Genomic DNA, 8,202 nt, shown 5'->3' on the forward strand with positions numbered 1-8,202 from the left:
AGAGTTATTTTCATTAATTTCTATAGTAAAAATATCTTTTACTGTCTTGCTAGAGGGGATGTAAGTAATCAGGACAATTAAAACCGAACCTTTGAACGAAGAGACCGGTTTCCACTACAATAAAACTATGAAAACTTGTAAGCATCGATATCGGAGAGCATTAGGGTTTTCTATCTATTTTACCGCGAGATGGCATTGCGAGATGGACCAAAACGTGCGCGAAAATGAACATTTCAAATTTCAAGCTAGAGAAAATGAACATTTCAATTTCCTTAAGTCCAGCTAACAGCGCTCTCGGGTGAGGGAATTCAGCAACATAAGTTGCCAAACGAAAAATGAAAATCGGCGCCGCGCACAGGCCTTGATTAATGTAGGCAATATATAAAGTAACAGATTAAGTAAAGTAGAGTGAAAAGACAGTTTAGATTGAAAGACATTGAGTTGATTGGATTTAATAAACCGTTTGTATTCGGCTAACCGCTAAAGCAAAATAATAATAATAATAATAATAACCTAGGCTTTGTCTAAGAAGGGATGTCCACACTAAGCCTGTGGCTTGTGTACATGTGGGTCCCTTTACATTGCATAGAGGCAGAAGAAAATAGGGGAAGTGGGTAGCTTGGGCAACTTCGCGAGGCGTCCCGTTTACGGATTTTTCGCGCCATTTCCCTCCCCGTGGGGGTGAAGAGAGATAGGATTTTTACGCGCATTAACACACGAGTGACGTGATTCTGTGGACAGTACGGTCCTACGCCTTCCAACTGACTAGAGGCGTCTGCTAGAGGCAGTGAGGCACTCAGGCAGAATGGCAGAGGCTGGAATCGAGTGGTAAGTACTAAATTCATAACTTATTTTAAAATATGTCTTTATTTCTAAATACAATTGTATTTCTAAGTTCCAGGGAAAAAATTAACTTGTCCGAAGTTTTAAACTGTGATAGGGAAGAGTTCAAAGTAATAAAGTTGTATCCAAGTTGTTGTAGTTTGATTTTTAACATTGGGATTGGTTTGGGTAGATCTTACTTTTCCTTTCAACACAGCCTGAGTTTTCTTATCGGTAGCTTCCTTGTACGTTAAATCACACTGCGTACTCTTAACGACATTCATTTTATTAAATAACCGAATTTTCGTCCTTAATTAAACCAATATCCGCATTAACCCGTTGCCTGACGTAACCCTAACTCAAACTGAAGCACAGCAGAAATATAAGCAGACTACACAGGTTAGTTCCACAGTTCGCTACATGGTGGCGTTCGCAATAAAATCTGGTACTATTTTATGCAGAAGGATTTGTTCGCAGAGTTTCACCCGGTTCCACAGTCCAGGATCGAACCCGGGATCCTCTTGCTGCGAGGCGAACATACAATGACGTTTATAGCATTTTGAACGAAAAACGTTTTCATCATTATTACAAGTTAAGTTGTCGCCAGGTTTCGTTCTCCTTCTCTCCTATATTATGGTCGAACAGTTTTGTTTGTCAGCCCGAGGGCTAGAGCGCGTGGAAAACGTTATTAAAGCGTCATCATTTCTGCCCCTGTCCCGTCTGCTCCACTGTCTGTCCGACCACACTCTAGCTCGGTACATTTCTTGCTCCAGTGCAACTTCATTTGGCCCTTTTGGACCCTCAGGCCCTAGAAGGTTAACTTGTTAAGGAAGGGTTTCTGACCCACTCATGACCTCCTACAGACCGTTCTGAATAAAATATTACTTATTCGGAGAAGAAATGCTTCCAACAGTGACAGCGTGTTGACCAAACAGAAATTATTTCTATCTATTTGAAGTAGACTGATACAAATTTGCTGGTAGAATTTTCAAGAGAGTTGCTAAAAGCAATAGAGTGCTGTCAGAAGCGCCGGTGTGACGTCACCCATGCTGTTTTCCCATAAATAAAAAACGGTAACGCCCATTGCTAGAGGCAGACTCGTGACGTTTAACCTTGGATCTGACGTCACAACTGACAGCACTCTATACTGATCAGCGTTGGCCCTAAGAATTTTCAGTAAGTTTCCTTCCTTAGTTCACATGGAAGTCCAATTGTTTCCCCATTTTAATGTAAGACGTGATGAAATTAGAGTTGGGGAACATTTTTTCAAAGGTATTGACGTCATCACAACTGTATCCAATCAAAATCCGATTTAAAATCTTCTAGGTCATATTTCAGAAATATTTAAAGGAAAAATATGCTTCTGTTATAAAAAATATTTTTAGATATGATTTGAAAAAAAAATTGTTATATCGGAAAAACCTTTGAACTGAAAACATTTTAGCTAAAATTAAAAATACAGGCTTGCATTTTTGTTTTTCGACAAAACGTTTAAGTCTAAACGTTTCCGCTTTATTATTTATCTTGCGAATAAAGTGCATATTTCTATGTTTTCGACATAACCAACTTTTTACTCCACTCGAGATAATTTTGCTTTATTTCCTAAATAACGTGGAACGGTTTTGTCTCTTTAGAACTTCTTGAAGTTAAAGCCGAGCGGTTAAAACAAAATGTAGCGTTGTAGACGGTCGTTATTCATTCGGAATTAAAAACAAGACGGCCCTAGGGCTCGTAATAGTAGCCATATCGTACGAGTGAATAGCCCCTCTATACCCTACCCCTAATGAGTGGATAACCCCTCTATACCTTACCCTAATGAGTGAATAGCGCTATCTTTTTCAATGCTTAAATGATTTACCGTGCATAAAATCAGAGTGAATAGCCCCTCGATTCCCTACTCTAAACAGTGATTAAATTATAACCGTATAAATTTACTTATGCTGTAATTCTAATATTCCGGCGAATCGAAGAACAGATAGTTTTTAGTGATAATCCCCTCGATGAGTTTACAACATAGACTTATGCCGATGCATACTTATCGCATCTTATAAATTTCTAACAAGGACTTATGCCCAGAAACTTTTGAAAGAGAAAGTTTAGTTATAGTGATTACGCATTTTAGTGATTATACCCTCGAATTACCTTTAGCAATGCTAAAATGATCAAACGCATAACGCTCATTTAACACTATGTTAGCTCTATCTAAACCCTCATTTGAATTAACCGCCAAAACGTTCCAGTCAAACATAACATAGATGACGATAGCTAGGTTACCCCCCATTTCACCCAATTCAAAACACCCAATTCCCATTTACCCAAACCTCATTTAACCCAATTCCCAGTTCTCCTATTCCAATTAACCCAATATTGCATACCCAAAAAGACTCAAATAGAGTAGAATTTGATGGTTTTAATTATTAATTTTTTCATAACATAAGGGATACACTTACTTGAAGTGTATAACCGCTCCAAAGAGGAAGAGACTTCCTCCTAACCAAACCAAACCTAACCTAACCTAACATAACATAACAGTAATGTTTTGGAAAAGGCATATTATTTGAGAAGTAAATGAAGCTAAACATCAATATTTTGGAAAAGGCATACCATAGTTAAATGATTTATAAAATATTACTAACCTAACTTAACCAACCCAAACCTAACCTAACATAACAGTAATGTTTTGGAAAAGGCATATTATTTGAGAGTCAATGAAGCTAAACATAAATTTTTTGGAAAAGGCGTACCATAGTTAAATTATTTATAAAATATTACTAACCTAACATAAAAGTAATGTTTTGGAAAAGGCATATTATTTGAGAAGTCAATGAAGCTAAACATCAATATTTTGGAAAAGGCGTACCATAGTCAAATGATTTATAAAATATTACTAACCTAACTTAACCAATCCAAACCTAACCTAACATAACAGTAATGTTTTGGAAAAGGCATATTATTTGAGAAGTCAATGAAGCTAAACATATATTTTTTGGAAAAGGCGTACCATAGTTAAATTATTAATAAAATATTACTAACCTAACTTTACCAACCCTATCTTAACCTAACATAACAATAACAATATTTTTTTTGGAAAAGGCATATTATTTGAGAAGTCAATGAAGCTAAACATCAATATTTTGGAATTTAGGCGTACCATAGTTAAATGATTTATAAAATATTACTAACCTAACTTAACCACACCCAACCTACCTAACCCTAACTCAGAAAAAGGTATTGGTACATACTTTGTTAACAGAATCCAGTGGCTTTGAAATAACTCTATCCTTCATAATCTCAACTGCCCTTTCTTAGTAATAGGCAAGTGGTCTTTGGGATGATTTTGCTCATTTTTGGCATAGCAAACGGTTTTATTAACGGTCGCCGCTGTCACCTTGCATTCCACTATCGGGCATCGCCAGTATTTGCGATCTTGAAGTGTGCTTTTTCAGTGGCGTAGGAACGGGGGGGGGTACAAGGGTACATTGTACCCCCCTAAAATTTTACTAGGGCGCCTAAATAGGTCAGAAAGGGCGCCAAATTTATATTCAAAGGGCGCCAAAATTATACTGTAGTGAGAATATTTTAGAAATTATCCTATTTTATCCCATAATTTCACTAATATTTTTATATTTTTGGGATTTTGGAGTAATTATTTATCCTCCCAGCTGTATGACGCTTGAAACGTAGAATTAGCGACATCTCATTTGTTCAGATAAAAAATCGCGGAGCTCGCTCAGGATATTTTCGCATAATTAAATTTAAAGAATTATTGAAGATTTTATTTGAAATTATAGCAATTACTTTGTATTCTGAGCTTCACTTCAATTTAATTTCGCCTGAGATCTGAAATGTCAAAGCTTGCAGATTAAGTTCACAGACCTTTAAATATCTTTAATTATAAAAATCGGTTTTCATTGAAAAACCTCTCTTCCTACCCGACCCTTTAAAATAGCTTGATTTGGTAAATTTCAGTCACTTTTAAGCCTTTTTTTGCTTATGGTTTTTTTTTAATTATTAGCCTTTTCGCCTTCTGCGTGAGCCCTTCATTATTTAATTAGATCAAGGTGCGATGTAACGCACTTCCATGAATCTTACATTCACACTAAAATAGAATTATCCACACTTCAGGTCTTATCATTTATGAGTCATATCAGGGAGGTTATTATGAAATCCTGGTCTCACAAAGGGAATCATATTTTTCATATTAAAAATTGTCTCAAGGGTTGGTGCCCTGACTTACGAACAACAATGACTTGAAAACAACTAAATCACTTAGCAATTGTCTAAACATACCCAGAGAGGATTCATAAGATTGATTAAAATTTCATGTGCAGAAATATTTCCACAACCAACACCTATCGGACACCGAATTTTGGAAAATCATAATAATTCACCATTTCACTGTAATTAAAGTACAATGTTTCAACCTTGTTCAATGGATTTTTCGACATTTTTCTTGTCTTTGGGGAGGGGGCGCCCAAATCCATGTTTAGACTGTACCCCCCTAAATTCGAAACGTTCCTACGCGCCTGTGCTTTTTATAATCATCATCTGGCCACGATTTACGGGGGCATATTTTCCTTTCGAAGTTTTCAGCCATTCGACTTTCATATTTAATAAATACTAATTTTAAAATATTGCTTTTTAAAGGAAAATACAAAATAAAAAAACGGGTATGTTTCTTGTGCCAACATCCTGTGTTATCGCCTTTTGTGGCAAACGGGAATTGGGAGAAATACATTTGGGTGAAGCAGGAATATATGATTTGGGCTAAATTCTTCTGATTGGGGCAAATAAGATTGGGTGATATGGGGGGACACCGATAGCTACCGAACGAGAACGAAACACGCGCACACACAGGAGCGCGGTAGGAAACGGGGAAAATCGTTATCTATTTAATTAGAACATACATAAAAAGAAAATAAATATAAAAACCCCAAACATACAAATTCATAAGTATCCGACCCCACAGATAAAAATTCAAAAGTTTCCGACCCCACAGATTAAGAGGTACCCCACCCCACATCACCGAGACATTTTAGAGATAAGAATAAATAATATAAAACTCGGAGTTTCTATCAAGTCTCTATGGTTCCGTTGGTAGAGTGTCTGCCTGTTGCGCCAGCGACCCGGGTTCAATTCCCGGGTCTGACCTGAAAAAATTTTAATTAAAATTAAATCTCTAACCGAGCCCAGTTACCCCTATGGGTGGGTTGTGGTAATATAAAGTTCCTTTTAAGCTAAAATCTGACGATAACGAAAGCGAAAACTCCGGCCACGACTACTACTATTACTACTACGGCTCGGGTCAAACTAAGAGCCTATCGTATACTACGATATGGCTAAAAATGTTAAAAGTTTTCTGACATAATTCGGAGTTCAGCACATCGCTTAAAATGTAAATTAATTTATCAGTCAACTGTTTTTGTAAAGTTTCTTTTAGAACCAATCCATAGACAAATCGATAAGAACTTCATAGAGAGGAAGCAGGGGCGTATTTTCAAAAACGGCTATCAAGAAATATAAACACCTAACTTTCGGAATAACGTCCTCGGGTTTAATGTTTTTGATCGAATTTAAATATACTGATTAACTACAAAATCTTTGTCATAAATAAAAGAGCGTATTCTTAGGGTCGAACTGAATGGAAATTGTCAAAGAAAATACGGTATACGACATTAATTTAAAGAGATATTGGATCTCAAACATTGACCAATGCTTGGCAGCCCATATCTCCATAACTGAAGGTTCTAGACCCGATATCCTTTACACTTTCCACTCAGTATGAGCCAAAGAACACACGCTTTAATTTATTGCAGACTTATCTTAAATACTCTGTATGCTAGAGCCCATGAACGACATGAGAACGTTCAAACAGCGAATTTAGCTGTTGTAAATCTATGGTTTGGTGGCGGAGGGACATCTAGCGGTAGCGCGGTTCGCTTCAGAGTGGCCAAGACGCATTAGAGACTTTAGAGAGATTCACCGGCATTTTTTGGCACACTTTCGTAGTACCAAAGCACGCTTAAGCTTTTTTTTTTAATAATTTTGACTTTAAAATTAGCGTCTATGGAGAGACAAGTTCTCATAGGTGGCACCAATAGCCTTCATAGAAGGGGAAAGCAACTTTTGTGGTCCAGAAAAGTACATTTTAAAACATTACCCAATCTCTAAGGAACAACCCTCTTCCTTTAATTCTCATTTGACCTCAAAACTGCGATGTAGCGATTGACTTTTCGTAAATGTTTGATGACTCCATGGTGACAGCAGATCTAATGAAACAGTGCATAGTTTCGTATGATTTGAATGCATAATTAAAATTTTTGTATGGTTTGAAACTTGATAAACATTTCTCCCAGTACTTTCCATGTTTAGCGGGATTAGTTTATGGTTCAATCCCAGAGAATTTCTAGACTTTAAAAGTGCACTGGCCTTTTCAAATATCCCTTCAAACTTTGCATAAAAAACCACGGATGTCTAAAACAGAATATAACCGTTCTCGTGCAAATTCATTTCCTAAAATTGTCTGGCAGTAGCTAGTATTTTACCGGAGCCTACGTTAATAAAGGCCCGCGCATACTGGCTTTCCAGGATTTTTTTGGGCATTTTGGTGCGCCGCGTGTCTCCGCTTGGTGCGCTCTTAAGAGTACGGTTTTAAATTTAAAATTGGTTTTCGCGGGCGATTGCAACGTGTGTCGCAATCCAAATCCCGTTTCGTACGGTGCAGACTGCAGAGAGCCGAGAGAATTATAAATTCTATCTTTCCAATAAGAATTATAAAATTTATCTTTCCAATAAGAATTATAAAATTTTTCTTTCTAACTATAAATATAAAATTGATCTTTCTAACTATAATTATAATATTTATCTTTCTAACTATAATTATAATATTTATCTTTCTATAATATCTTTCTAATTATAATAATATATAATGAATATTTGCGACTCCAACATTAAAATAAAAATTTCAATCGGAGCCTACGTTATTATAAATTTTATCTTTCTAATAATAATTATTATAAATTTTATCTTTCTAATAATAATTATTATAAATTTTATCTTTCTAATAATAATTATTATAAATTTTATCTTTCTAATAAAAATTATTATAAATTTTATCTTTCTAATAATAATTATTATAAATTTTATCTTTCTAATAATAATTATTATAAATTATAAATAAATTTTAAAAAATAATAATTATAATGATATATAAGAAATGCATGCGTTTCCTTATATAAAAAATATTTTAGTCAAAACAATTTTATGCATGATCCCTCTATTCTTCCCGCTCTACAAATTCAAATAAATGGAAGATCCCTTAACATTTACTATCTAAAAGCGCCACCTTTCGAGAATCAAGCGCAAAAAACAAGCTGGCGC

General features: G+C 35.5%; 1 long non-coding RNA gene across 1 annotated transcript; it reads left to right on the forward strand.

The window, feature by feature from the left end:
* Positions 1-600: 600 nt before the first annotated feature.
* LOC149619161 (uncharacterized) lies at positions 601-1,314 on the forward strand. The gene is made up of 2 exons (XR_016375261.1): positions 601-828; positions 896-1,314. It is a non-coding gene; the product is annotated as an uncharacterized LOC149619161 (long non-coding RNA).
* Positions 1,315-8,202: the final 6,888 nt, after the last annotated feature.

The sequence above is a fragment of the Phalangium opilio genome, unplaced genomic scaffold (genome assembly GCF_054372755.1).
Source record: "Phalangium opilio isolate 3A_F unplaced genomic scaffold, DU_Popi_V2 ptg000209l_1, whole genome shotgun sequence".
In the NCBI taxonomy this organism is placed as follows: Eukaryota; Metazoa; Arthropoda; class Arachnida; order Opiliones; family Phalangiidae; genus Phalangium; species Phalangium opilio.